At 33.5% G+C, this 13,380-nt stretch overlaps 1 long non-coding RNA gene across 1 annotated transcript; it reads left to right on the top strand.

Annotated features, from left to right (window-relative positions):
* The first annotated feature begins 9,303 nt into the window (after positions 1-9,303).
* Positions 9,304-10,509, top strand: LOC124897544. The gene is made up of 3 exons (XR_007054257.1): positions 9,304-9,759; positions 9,842-9,961; positions 10,072-10,509. It is a non-coding gene; the product is annotated as an uncharacterized LOC124897544 (long non-coding RNA).
* The last annotated feature ends 2,871 nt before the right edge of the window (positions 10,510-13,380 follow it).

The following is a 13,380-nucleotide window of genomic DNA, read 5'->3' as shown; positions in this document are numbered from 1 at the left end:
AAAAAATAATTTTAATTTAGTAATTTTAGTTTATTAAATTTTAATTTATCAATGTTTTTGTAAAAACCAACCACATGTGGTCGGTTTTCAAAAATATTTTTAAAAACCGACCAAATTTGGTAGGTTTAATGTTAATTAAAAAATAATTAAAAAGAATTAACCCGACCCCAATGCACCCGACCCGACCCAAACTAAGCAACTAAACACACACAAACACATCTACATGACAAACACACAAACACATACACACACACTCTTCCAAACACACAAACACGTATACACAAACTAACCCTACTGTCGCCGCACCTACTCCTGCTCATCTCCGGCGACTGCTTCGACTCTACTCCGACGATGACAGCTCAGGTATGAAGCTTAATTTTTTATGTATTTTTCATAGTTGAGGTTCTTGATTTGCTTTTATGGTTTAACTTTTTGTTTTAGATATGAGTTTTGCTTGATTGAAGTTATTGATTGTATAAATCCTCAAAGTTGGAATCTTTAATTGTGATGTTTTGAGATTTATTATTTAGCTTGTCGTTTATGATATGGGTTTTAGCTTGCTAAATCCCTCAAAGTTGGAATCTTTAGCTATGATTTTGTAAGATTCTTGGATTCGTTTTATGGTTTAGCTTGTTGTTTTTTATATGAGTTTTGCTAAATCCCTCAAAGTTGATCTTTGACGTGATTTAATTTTATGGTTTAGCTTGTAGCTTTTGATATGAGTTTTATGGTGTTGAAGTTATTATTGGTTTGAATTCCTCAAAGTTGAAAACTCTAGTTCTGATTTGTTGAGATTCTTGATTTACTTTTATGGTTTAGCAATTTAGCTTGTTGTTTTTTATATGAGTTTTATTAAATCACTCAAAGTTGGAATATTTTGTCGTGATTTTTTGAGGTTCTTGATTATTTTTTTTTGGTTGGAATTTCTCAAAGTTGAAAACTTTAGCTGTGAACGTTTGAGATTTGTTTTGCTTTTAAGGTTAGCTTGTTGTATTTGATATTGGTTGAAGTTATTCATGGTAGAAATCTCTTAAAGTTGGAAATTTTAGTTATGATTTTTTCAGATTCTTGATTTCCTTTTGTGATTTAGCTTGTTATTGTTTATATGGGTTTAGTTGGATTGAAGGTTTTATCGGCTGAAAATTATTCTTCTGCTTGGATACTGTTTATCAAATATTTTTATTTTGAATGGCAGGTTGAAAATTATTCTTCTGCTCCTAATTTAGTATCTTTGCGCTACCAGCACATCTGAATCTAGATTCGATGACCGCTTATCTCTTTCACTTTAATTTAGGCCAAGCAAAGGTAAGTTGATTTCTCTCTATTTTCTTGTACTGAAGTCTTTAAATGTAGTTTAGTTTGGGATTGTTCGCTGTAGAAGACTTTGAAAGACATAGGAATTTTGTGATAATTATATGGTGTGATAGGGACATGCGACGTCTCTACTTATTTGCTTTGTTACACTTGTTCAATTGTTTAACTTGTTATACTATAAAGGCTTAAGTCATTGACAGACCCTCAAATTTATTTCGAAAATTCACTTAGACCCCTCAATTAAGACCTATACCTATCAGGCACCTCAAGCGCTAAAATTGGTACCTATCAAGCACAAAATGCTGATTTGGCAAGGAGAGTGTAATACACTCTCCTTGGGCGCGTGAACAGTAGACTAAATAATATTTTACTTTTTTTAATTAAAAAACTTATATTTAAATTATTTTATTAATATAATTTTTAATTTTTATAATTTCTTAATTTTAAAAAAAAGCACCCGCCCCCCTTCATCATCTTCTTCACACACTCCCCCCACCTCATCATCTTCTTTGCAACCCCCCACCCCCATTTACCGTCTTCTTCACAACCTCCGCCATCATCGTCTTCACATCTCTGTCGTTGTCGTCTTCAAGTTATGTTCCTTTGCAAGCCACAACCTCATTCATCATTTTCTTTAGCCGTTTTTGAATTCATTTTTTGGCGAGACTCGCCGAAAAATCAATTCGAAATTTCAAGATTGTTCGATTAGAATTAGGGTGAGTTTGGTTAGAATTGTTAGATTGCTTCATTGTTATTAGGATGACGTATAACTTATTAGCCTCCAAATTTTCTTTTTCTGCAAATAGACTACTGAGGTTGTAAAGAAATAATTTTGTTAAATTGATACTCTTTTGTTTTCTTAAATTAGTGGGACATAAATTTTTTTTTTTAAAAGTTCATCTTCTGTAGAAGATGGAGAAGAGAATGGAAGGGGGGGGGGGGCTGGGTTGGGAGTGGGGTGGGGGATCATTTTTAAAAAATAAAATTATAATATATTTAAAATAATTTTTGGACCCACTCAACATTTATCATTATTTAATTGGATTTTTAACATATATTTTTTATAAAAAAATTGTTTGCCACGTGTATTTTTCTTATCGGTCAATTTTACCACATAAAGCGAATGTGTTACACACACTCTAAATCTTTTGCTAACTGTGCAAAAAATGCTTGATTGGATCAAAATTTGAGGGGAGGGGGGGGGGGGGGGGGGGGGGGGGAGGTAGGGGTTTGATAGGTACAGGCTTTAATTGAGGGGTTTAAGTGAATTTTTAAAACAAGTTTGAGGGTCTGTCGATGACTTAAGTCTACTATAAATGAATATGTTGCTTGAAAGTGAATAAGTGTAGTTACTTAGCTTCAAGGTGAACTTTTATTTTGAATTTAGTTGAAGTGTACTTGAAATGTGAACTTTTTATATTGAATTTTCCTATGCTTGATAATTTTGAATGTGGTTTACTTTGGTGACTTGGGTGGTGACTTAGTGAGTTGAAATTACTAAGTGTAGGTACTTTAAAGGTGAATTTTTTGTTTTGAATGTAGTTAAGTTTGGTGACTTGGTAGGTGACTCAGTCACTTGGAATTGATAAAGTGTAGGTACTTTAAAGGTGAATTTTTATTTTGAATGTGGTTTAGTTTGGTGACTTGGGTGATGACTTAGTGACTTGAAATTTACTAAGTGTAGGTACTTTAATGGTGAATTTTTTTTTTGAATGTGGTTTAGTTTAGTGACTTAGGTGATGACTTAGCGAGTTGAAATTTACTAAGTGTAGGAACTTTAATGGTGAATTTTTTATTTTGAATGTGGTTTAGTTTAGTGACTTGGGTGATGACTTAGTGAGTTGAAATTTACCAAGTGTAGGTACTTTAATGATGAATTTTTTTGTTTTGAATATGGTTTAGTTTGGTGACTTGGGTGATGATTTAGTGAGTTGAAAATGTTGAAGTCTAGGTACTTGAAAGGTGAATTTTTTATTTTGAATGTGGTTTAGTTTTTGGCGACTTGGGCGATGACTTAGTGAGTTAAAATTTACTAAGTGTAGGTACTTTAATGGTGAATTTTTGCTTTGAATGTGGTTTAGTTTGGTGACTTGGGTGATGGCTTAGTGACTTGAAATTTACCAAGTGTAGGTACTTTAAAGGTGAATTTTTGTTTTGAATGTGGTTTAGTTTGGTGACTTGGGTGATGACTTAGTGAGTTGAAATTTACTGTGTACGTACTTTAATGGTGAATTTTTTGTTTTGAATGTGGTTTAGTTTGGTGACTTGGGTGATGACTTAGTGAGTTAAAATTTACTAAGTGTAGGTACTTTAATGGTGAATTTTTGCTTTGAATGTGGTTTAGTTTGGTGACTTGGGTGATGGCTTAGTGACTTGAAATTTACTAAGTGTAGGTACTTTAAAGGTGAATTTTTGTTTTGAATGTGGTTTAGTTTGGTGACTTGGGTGATGACTTAGTGAGTTGAAATTTACCATGTAGGTACTTTAATGGTGAATTTTTTGTTTTGAATGTGGTTTAGTTTGGTGACTTGGGTGATGACTTAGTGAGTTAAAATTTACTAAGTGTAGGTACTTTAATGGTGAATTTTTTGTTTTGAATGTGGTTTAGTTTGGTGATTTGGGTGATGACTTAGTGAGTTGAATACTAAGTGTAGGTACTTTATAGGTGAATTTTTTATTTTAAATGTGTTTTAGTTTTTGGTGACTTGATAGGTGACTTAGTCACTTTAAATTGATAAAGTGTAGGTACGTTAAAGGTGAATTTTTGTTTTGAATGTGGTTTAGTTTGGTGACTTGGGTGATGACTTAGTGACTTGAAATTTACTAAGTGTAGGTACTTTAATGGTGAATTTTTATTTTGAATGTGCTTTAGTTTGGTGACTTGGGTGATGACTTAGTGAGTTGAAATTTACTAAGTGTTGGTACTTTAATGGTGAATTTTTTGTTTTGAATGTAGTTTAGTTTGGTGACTTGGGTGATGACTTAGTGAGTTGAAATTTACTAAGTGTAGGTACTTTAATGGTGAATTTTTTGTTTTGAATGTGGTTTAGTTTGCTGACTTGGGTGATGACTTAGTGAGTTGAAAATGTTGAAGTTTAGGTACTTGAAAGGTGAATTTTTTTTTTTTTGAATGTGGTTAAGTTTTGTGACTTGGTAGGTGACTTAGTCACTTAAAATTGATAAAGTGTAGGTACTTTAAAGGCGAATTTTTTATTTTTAATATGGTTTGGTTTGGTGACTTGCACTTGAAATTGATAAAGTGTTGGTACTTTAAAGGTGAATTTTTGTTTTGAACGTGGTTTAGCTTGGTGGCTTGGGTGATGACTTAGTGACTTGAAAATATTGAAGTTTAGGTACTTGAAATGTCAAATATTTGTGTTGAATGTAGTTAAGTTTGGTGATTTGGTAGGTGACTTAGTCACTTGAAATTGATTATGATGTAGGTACTTTTTCATTTTGAATTTAGGTACTTGAAATTTGAACTTTTTGTGACTTGATCTAATTAGTTGAATCTGATTGATTGTGTAGATGGAACATGATTATAGCTAGATATATCAATGGAATAATGATAATAGAATGGGTCTTAGGGAGGAATTTACTAAAGGTGTCAAACGATTTGTTGAACACTCTAAGACACTTGATGTTTGGTCACATTTTTGGGCTATTCGTTGTCCTTGGGTTAGATGTGATGGTATAAATCTTTTAAAAGAAGAAGTTGTGAAGGAACATCTTTATAGAAGGGGGTTTCACGAGGACTTTTTAAGATTGCGTGCTATTGGTAGTGATGTTGGGCAAAATAACTTTGTTGTTGGAGAAAGTACTAGGTTTGTAGGGCATAATGAATATGAAGATACTAAGATGACAAAAATGGTGCACGATGCTTTTGGGATGCCACACGGGGGCGACTTTAGGAAAAATGTCAAAGATGCTCCTAATAGAGAAGTGGGCAAATTCTATGAACAATTTCATGCTGCTAGTCATCCTTTGTTTGACGGGTGTTCGCACTCTCATTTGTCTGTTATTGTTAGATTATTAAGTATTAAATCCGACTGGAATATTGTTGAAAGAGGAATGGACTCAATGATAGACCTTCTTAAAGAGTTAGTTGACCCCGACTTGGAGGTTCCTGATTCTTTCTATAAGGCAAAAAGATTGGTGTCAAAGTTAGGTCTCTCCTCGGTTAGAATTGATTGTTGTGAAAATAGTTGCATGTTATACTTTAAGGAAGATGCTAAACTAGAGTCCTGTAAGTTTTGTTAGCACCCTCGATATAAGCGTGGTTGTAGTGGAAATAAAATTGCTATTAAGGTGATGCATTATTTACCTCTAATACTAAGGTTGAAGAGGTTGTATGCTTCAAACAGCTTAGCTCCTCATATGAGATGGCACAGTGAAAATAGAAGGCCCAATAGTGTTATGTGTCATCCATCTGATGGAGAGTCTTGGAAGCATTTTGATGCAACTTATTCAGATTTTGCAGCTGAGCCACGAAATATTCATTTGGGATTATGTGCGGATGGATTCTCTTCTTTTTCAGTTGGTGCTGCACCATATTCATGTTGGCCTGTATTTATCACCCCGTATAATCTTCCTCCTGAAATATTGATGACTAGTCCCTATATATTTTTGAATTATGTTGTTCCTGGCCCGCATAATCCAAAAAGCAGAATAGATGTCTACTTGAAACCTTTGATCGATGAACTTCAAATTTTATGACATGAGGGGGTTGAAACTTGGGACATCTCGCTTAAATAGAATTTCAATCTGCGTGTATATCTAATATGGACTATTAATGATTTTTCTGCTTATGGAATATTGTCTAGGCAGATAACAGCTGGAAAGTTAGCTTGCCCATACTGCATGAAAAAACAAAACCTTTTACATTGAGACATGGCAAAAAAAATTCATGGTTTGATTGTCGTTGTGGTTTCTTGCCACCTGATCATGAATTTAGGAGACTTAAGAATGCATTCAGAAGGAATAGAAGGGATCCTGATGGTCCACCTCCAAGGCTGTCGGGTCATGATATCTGGGACATAGTTCAGGATTTGCCTAAAGTCAGAGAGGAACCATTGTATAGGCTTGATGGATATGGAGTTTCGCATAACTGGACTAAGCAAAGTATATTTTGGGAGTTAGAATATTTGCCAAATAATTTACTTAGAAATAATGTTGATGTCATGCATACTGAGAAGAACTATTTTGACAACTTGTTAAACACAGTTATGGATGTCACCAGCAAAATAAAGGATAATCCTAAGGCCAGACTTGACTTATCAGAATATTACAAACGCAGAGAATTACACTTACAGGAGGGGCCCAATGGCAATGTTCTTAAGCCCAAGGCTAGTTTTACATTCAAGTTGGACCAAAAGCGTCAAATATGCGAGTGGATCCAAAGTTTAAAGATGCCCAATAGATATGCCTCAAATTTGAGAAAGAGGGTTAATATGGCACATAGAATATTGCATGGAATGAAAACCCATGATTTTCATATTTTTATGAAACAGTTACTTTCAATTGCTTTTATTAGTTTACCTGAAAACATATAGAAACCAATAGCAGAGATTAGTTTGTTCTTCAAAGACTTACATGTCACCACATTAAAAGAAGAAAATCTGGCACGAATGGAAAGTAATATTGTTGTTATCATCAACAAGTTGGAGAAGATTTTTACTCCAGCATTCTTCGATGTGATGGAAAATCTTCCCATTCATCTTGTGCATGAAGCTCGGCTAGGCGGTCCAATTCAAACTAGGTGGATGTATCCATTCGAACCGTAAGCAATTGCAACATATTTAAATTCATACATATCTTTTTTTAATATAGTAAACATCTAATCTCAAGATTGTGTGGGTCAATTAGAAAATCGAAAAGGGGTCCCAAAAACAAACATAGGGTGGAAGGATCTATAGTTATGGCATATCTTGCAAGAGAAACATCTCAATTTTGTTCATACTACTTTCGTGATGAAGTTGCTTGTTCAAGAAACTGACCGAATCGTCATTAGGACGATGAGAATGAGCCTTATTTGCAACCGATATCAATTTTCAATCAATCTGATTGTAAGGCTAAAAAGACCATATTTTGCCGGCTCACTCCCACGGAGCGCAAATCAGCAACTTTGTATGTTTGCTGAAGTGCCCAAAAGTTGAGCCCTTTCTGAAGTAAGGAGATTAAAATTTTAACATATCTTATTTATTTACTCATTTCCTTAAGGAAACTAATTGTTTTTCGCATGTTGGATCTTCAGTTCATTTAAGACTCAATTCCATAAAAATCAAGGGTATGCATCCTTTGCAACATGATTTACATATGAGGTTAGTAAGTGTATTAATATTTCTACAAATTTTAAACATTTACGTATTCAGCAACTAACATATACATATATACATATATGTATGTATATATATGTATAATATATTTAGGTACACCAGTCACCAAATGCTACCGCATACGATTAGTTCTTGAGAGATATTTCTTTGGGTCCAGTTGAAGCTCATGCAATATCCCATTACACAGTAAATGGGTTTAAACTTTTCACCAAAGAACACTCCATAACAAGGAAAACAAACAATAGTGGTGTTTGGATTAAGGGTGATAATGATGTTGATTACTTCGGCATCATATACGAGATCTTAGAACTAGAGTATGCTGGTTTTTCAATAAAAAAAATTATCCTCTTTCGATGTAAGTGGTTTGATCCAAACACAAGAGGCACAAGAGTACATAAGGAGCATAACATCATTGAAGTGAAACATAATAGGTCGTATCCTGTTTACAATCCATTTGTTCTAGCACAAAATGCTAAACAAGTGTATTATGCTCCTTATCCGTTACGCAGTGATAAGTCTGATTGGTGGGCTGTAATAAAAAAAAGCCTATAGGATTGATGGAAGTTGAGAATGTATTGGAGACTGTGTATTAAAATGAAATGCAGATTGATCACCAGCTAGTAGACATTGGCTTAGTGGATAGTTTGAATCACCCAAAAAATATATTTGAAGAAGTTAATATTGCAGAAGAAGAGACTGAGTGAGTAGGAGATGAGGAAACTTTCGAAGAGGGTGAATGGTTTAGTGGAGAGTCTTCAGAAGAGAAGGATTAGTTTGTGTAGGTTGTATTTATTATGTATTGATGTCTTTATGCTTTGTACTATATACTTACCTTTACGTTTCTTTTTTAAGATTGATATGTAATATACTGTTTAAGATTATTGTTTTCACTATTCCATAATTTATATAGTAATAAAAATATTCTTGTCTATCTCGTGTTGTTGGAGCGATTTGAAATGTGAATTAGTAACTTGAAATTAGTTACTAGAAATGTTTTCTTATATATTCATTTTGTAGGAACTAACTACTTTTTAACTTTATATAATTTAGATGTCAGGTAGAGGTGACAAAGGTAAGGGAAAATTTGATCCTACAAAAACAAAAAAGAAAAACCAACCTCCGCCTTATAGACGACCAACAGGTATTCATATATCTAAGGGTTGATTTGCTGGCGCACCAACACGACCCTCATATTCTAGGTCGTCTCAGCATTCGGTTTCTGCTCCTACACATGTGGGGCCACTTCATGGGTCTACACCGACTCATTCTGCTCCTATCATCGTGCCACCGCTATCACAGTACTATCAGGTGACCGCTAACACATCTAGACATCAACCATCGTCAGTACCCTCCTGTAGCAGTCACCCAGGTTCACACAGCGATTCTGCTGGATCTATTGGGTTGTCGAATCTTTATCTTGGAGGAACTCCATCCGGTGCTTCAAATTCGCCCACGCCAGTGCATCCACCAGCACTTACTCCTTAGCCCGAAGATAGAGATGATTATGGAAGGCGTTATCTTATTCAATATGGAACAGGGTAAGATTTCTAAATATAATTGCATTATTCATTTTTCATTACTATATTATTATGCTCTATGAAATTACTGTTTGATCTTGTGTTGCAGGTTTAAGCCGGATGTTGGAGTTGGAAAAATTACGAGTAAATGCATTTGTCGGCACTTCAATGGGTACTGGACCAGTTGGCAAAAAGTTCCAGAAAATGACAAAGAAAGAATGTTTAAAGAATTTCAATTAAGGATTTAACTTATCAACTATTTAACACATTGCTAGAACAAAAGATTGAATATTATATTTTTATTTTTGTTGTAGAAATATCACTGGTGGGATGATGCGAATGAATGTGCTTTAAGGAGAAATTTTTACAGAAGAGCTAGATCCAGATTTAACGGTCTGTTGGATTATGTCAGAACCAACTTGGTACGACCTGACTGGATAAGTGAATCCTTATGACAACAGTATATTCGCTATTGGAATGGCGAAGAATATCAATTCTTGAGGGACAAAGAAAAGAAAGCTCGGGCATCATCCAAGGGTGACTCTCTACATACTGCGGGTACAATTAGTATGATTGCAGTGGAGGAAAAAATGGTATGTAACTTTTACAATTTTAATTGTTTGTTTCTATTTAAATTTTTAATTATTTGAAGATTAATAATTTTTTCATATGCAGAAAAAAGAAAAGGGTAGGAAGATACCCTTCGATGAGGTATTCGAGGAGACGCATGTGAAGAAGAAAAAGAACCCGACTAATGAAGATGTCTAGGTTAATCCTAGTGCAAAAGCTGCTCATGTAAGAATCAAATTTTGAATTTATGAATCTTTTTCTCAAAGTTGATATTATTCAAATATAAGTACTTTAATATTTTTTGACTATTAATTTTAACTTTACTTTGAATATAGGACAAATATATGCAGCTCCTTAGTGAGTTTCGTGGTAGTCAGCCTCCTGAAAGTCAGGGTGACCCAATACCCCAACATATAGAGGAGGAGTTATGGGAATAAACTGTGGGTCCTGTAGTTAGAGGTCATTACTGCGGATACCACGAAAATTATTTTGGCGAGAATGTTAGGTCTTCATTCGGTCCTACATCCTATACCACTTCAGTTGATAGAGAAACCGTTGAATCACTAGAAAATATGATTTCTAAACTCACTGAAGAGCTTGCTACACAGAGAGAGAGGGCATAAGAAGAATGAGGAAACAACATCACAAATCAGGATGTTGCAGGAGCAGTTCAGCTCTTTTATTTAGTCTGCAGGGATTATTTCTTCATGTCCTGGTGATGCAGTTGGGGCTGCGAAAGGTCTAAACCCATTAGATGATATCAGTACAGATGAGGATGCGGAAGATGAAGATGATGATGATGAAGATGAGTGGTAGTTTTTTGACTTTTCTATGTGTTGTAGTTTGAATTTGGACATTTTGTTGTAGTTTTTGCACTTTTGTATGTTTGTAGACTTGTATTGTATGTTAGTTGGAGGGAAATACACTTGAGTTGTTGTTGCATTATATGTTGCTATTTCATTTGTTGCTTTTTATTTTTAAAAAAAAATCAAAAAAATCGACCACATGTGGTCGGTTTTTTTAAAAAAAATTGTAGAAAACCGACCACATGTCGCTTTTCAGAATTTTAGAAAAATCGACCACTTATGGTCAGTTTTAATAAAATTAATTAATTTTAAAATAAAACCAACTACTTGTGGTCGGTTTATTTTGAATTTTTTTATTTTTAAAATTATTTTTTTTATTTTAATAAAATAATAATAAATTTTAAAAATATATATATTTTTAAAAAAATTGACCACGTGTGGTCGATTTTTAAAAAGTTACCACGCATTTTGGTCGATTTTGTGGTCCAAAATTCAGAAAAATCGATCACATGTGATCGATTTTTGTGGTCGATTTTCCGTTTTTTAGTAGTGTTTGCAGTACTAAGGATTTTCTGTTGAAACCAAAACAAATAAATAGTGGTAACTGATACCTTGCCTCTCCGGACCACCGAGTAGAGATCCTAGACTCCCTTTGGTTATTCTGCACCAAACTCAGATAAAGCTGTAACAACGGGGCATGTGCTAATCAAGCTCTTTTCCTGCAAGAGCAGTGAGAAAAGTAGCCTGCAGCTAAGTTAATCGGGCTCTCCAATAATGTTGCGGCACCCTTGTCGGATCCTCCAAAATGCACTACTTGTAAAGTATTCAACACGCACCCGATGATATTTTTGAATATCACGAGCAATACAGGCCTGCAGCAAGATTCAAAAACAAGAGGAATGAGCTATTGAGATCTGACTTGGCAAACACTCAAGACCTAATTAATCAATTTTTATTTTTTTTTAGGAAAGTGGTAACATAAGACCTAATTAATTTTCGCACAGCTTGCTCATAGTGCAGGTCCCAAGGAAAAAATACATATGGTAGCATAAGTAAGTATTAAATTATAAAAAATAGCAAAATTTTTTCGTAATTACACATCTGTACCATTATTTTAAGTGGTCCCCTACTTTTTACCGCCTAAGAAATTTTACTGTGTTAAAATACCCCTTTTCACGCCTTCTTCTTTATCTTTCCTTGATTTAACATTTTTATTCCTTTTTTTGGCATTAACCATAACTTCCGCCTCAATTTTATTGCCTTTTGCACGATCTATGATAAGGATTTTCTTCCTCTATTTCAGGTAACTATTAATCGCATATTGCATGTTAGCGGTTTATCTTTTTTTTCTACTGTAATTCATCTGAAATTTAGATTTTAAGGGTATTATGTTTTAATGGAGGAACACAGAGCAAAAATACCTACAAACAGTGGTATACGGAATATGAATTTAGTGTCTGATTATGCACCATCTTTTAGTCTTGGGTTAACTCAAGAAGATTTAGTTACAGTTATTTCAAATCCTTTACAGTTGAAGAAATCTGGGATATCAAAGAAAATTAGGTCGAAGTTTCGCAACGATCAAGTAAAGATGACTGAAATTTTGAAAAAAAGGGTTGAAGAAAACTCCTTCTCCAAAGGAGCAAAAAATTAAAAAACGGTACGAGAAGAAAAGGAAAGCTAAAGAAATTGAAAATGATGTTGAGAAATCTTATGCTGATGAATCTGAAGAAGAAAGTAAGGAAGAGGTACTTTTTTGTTTGTAAATGTATTTTTTTGTCTGTTAAGTATTGTGTTCAAGTAGTTAATATGTATTTTATGTTATGATGATATTAGGGATTGTAGAAAGCTGATTTGTGAAGATGATAGTATAATTATGAAAATACATTATTATATTAACTACTCATGAATAGTATTTGGCTATATGTATTTTTAGTATAATTTTTTATTATTTTCATAATTGGTTGCAATATTGGTATGATCAAAAAATATGTGCATGTTATATGTATTTTTTTACTACTTTAATATTTTTTATAGTTTAACTACTCATTAAAAATTTATTGGCTATATCTATTTTTAGCATAATTGATATGTATTTTTCAGTGTTGGTTGCAGTTTTGATATGGTCAAAATACATATGCATGTTAATTTTATTTTAATTACCAGAATAGTGGCTATATGTATTTTTAGTATATTTGATATATATTTTTCAGTGTTGGTTGCAGTTTTGATATGATCAAAATATCTTTAGTTTAAATATCAGAACAGTCTATTGGCTATATGTATTTTTAGTATATTTGATATGTATTTTTCGGTGTTGGTTGCAGTTTTGATATGATCAAAATACATATGCATGTTAACTTTAGTTTAACTACCAGAACAGTCTACTGGGTATATGTATTTGTAGTATATTTGACATATATTTTTCAGTATTTATATGTATTTTTGTTATCATGCAAATACATACGCATGTTATATGTTTTTTTTGTCTACTTGAATTTTTTTTACAGATTAAAAAGTGGTAGTTTTACTTTGTATAGATGATGTGGGACGAAATCTTCATTGTCAGAAAACTTCCAAGATTTGCACCACACATGTGCTCATACAGTGACAATGATATTTATGGAAGCATACGCGCCATATTAAACAAGGAACAGTTTAAAATATTTTGCGACAATAACATTTTTGGGTATTTTATGAAGAAGAAGAAATGTGTAGTGCAAGCACAGTTGTGCAGATGCGTTATGACGCTAGAGGTTAAGGGCAGTTCTTCTTCTGGGATTGTGATTTATGCTAATGGAACCTCTCTTAATTTTACTCTCAGAAAATTTGCTATAG

Source organism: Capsicum annuum, chromosome 4 (genome assembly GCF_002878395.1).
Source record: "Capsicum annuum cultivar UCD-10X-F1 chromosome 4, UCD10Xv1.1, whole genome shotgun sequence".
NCBI classification, from domain to species: Eukaryota; Viridiplantae; Streptophyta; class Magnoliopsida; order Solanales; family Solanaceae; genus Capsicum; species Capsicum annuum.
The sequence above is the reverse complement of the archived record's forward strand: the minus strand, read 5'-3'. Positions and strand labels throughout refer to the sequence as shown.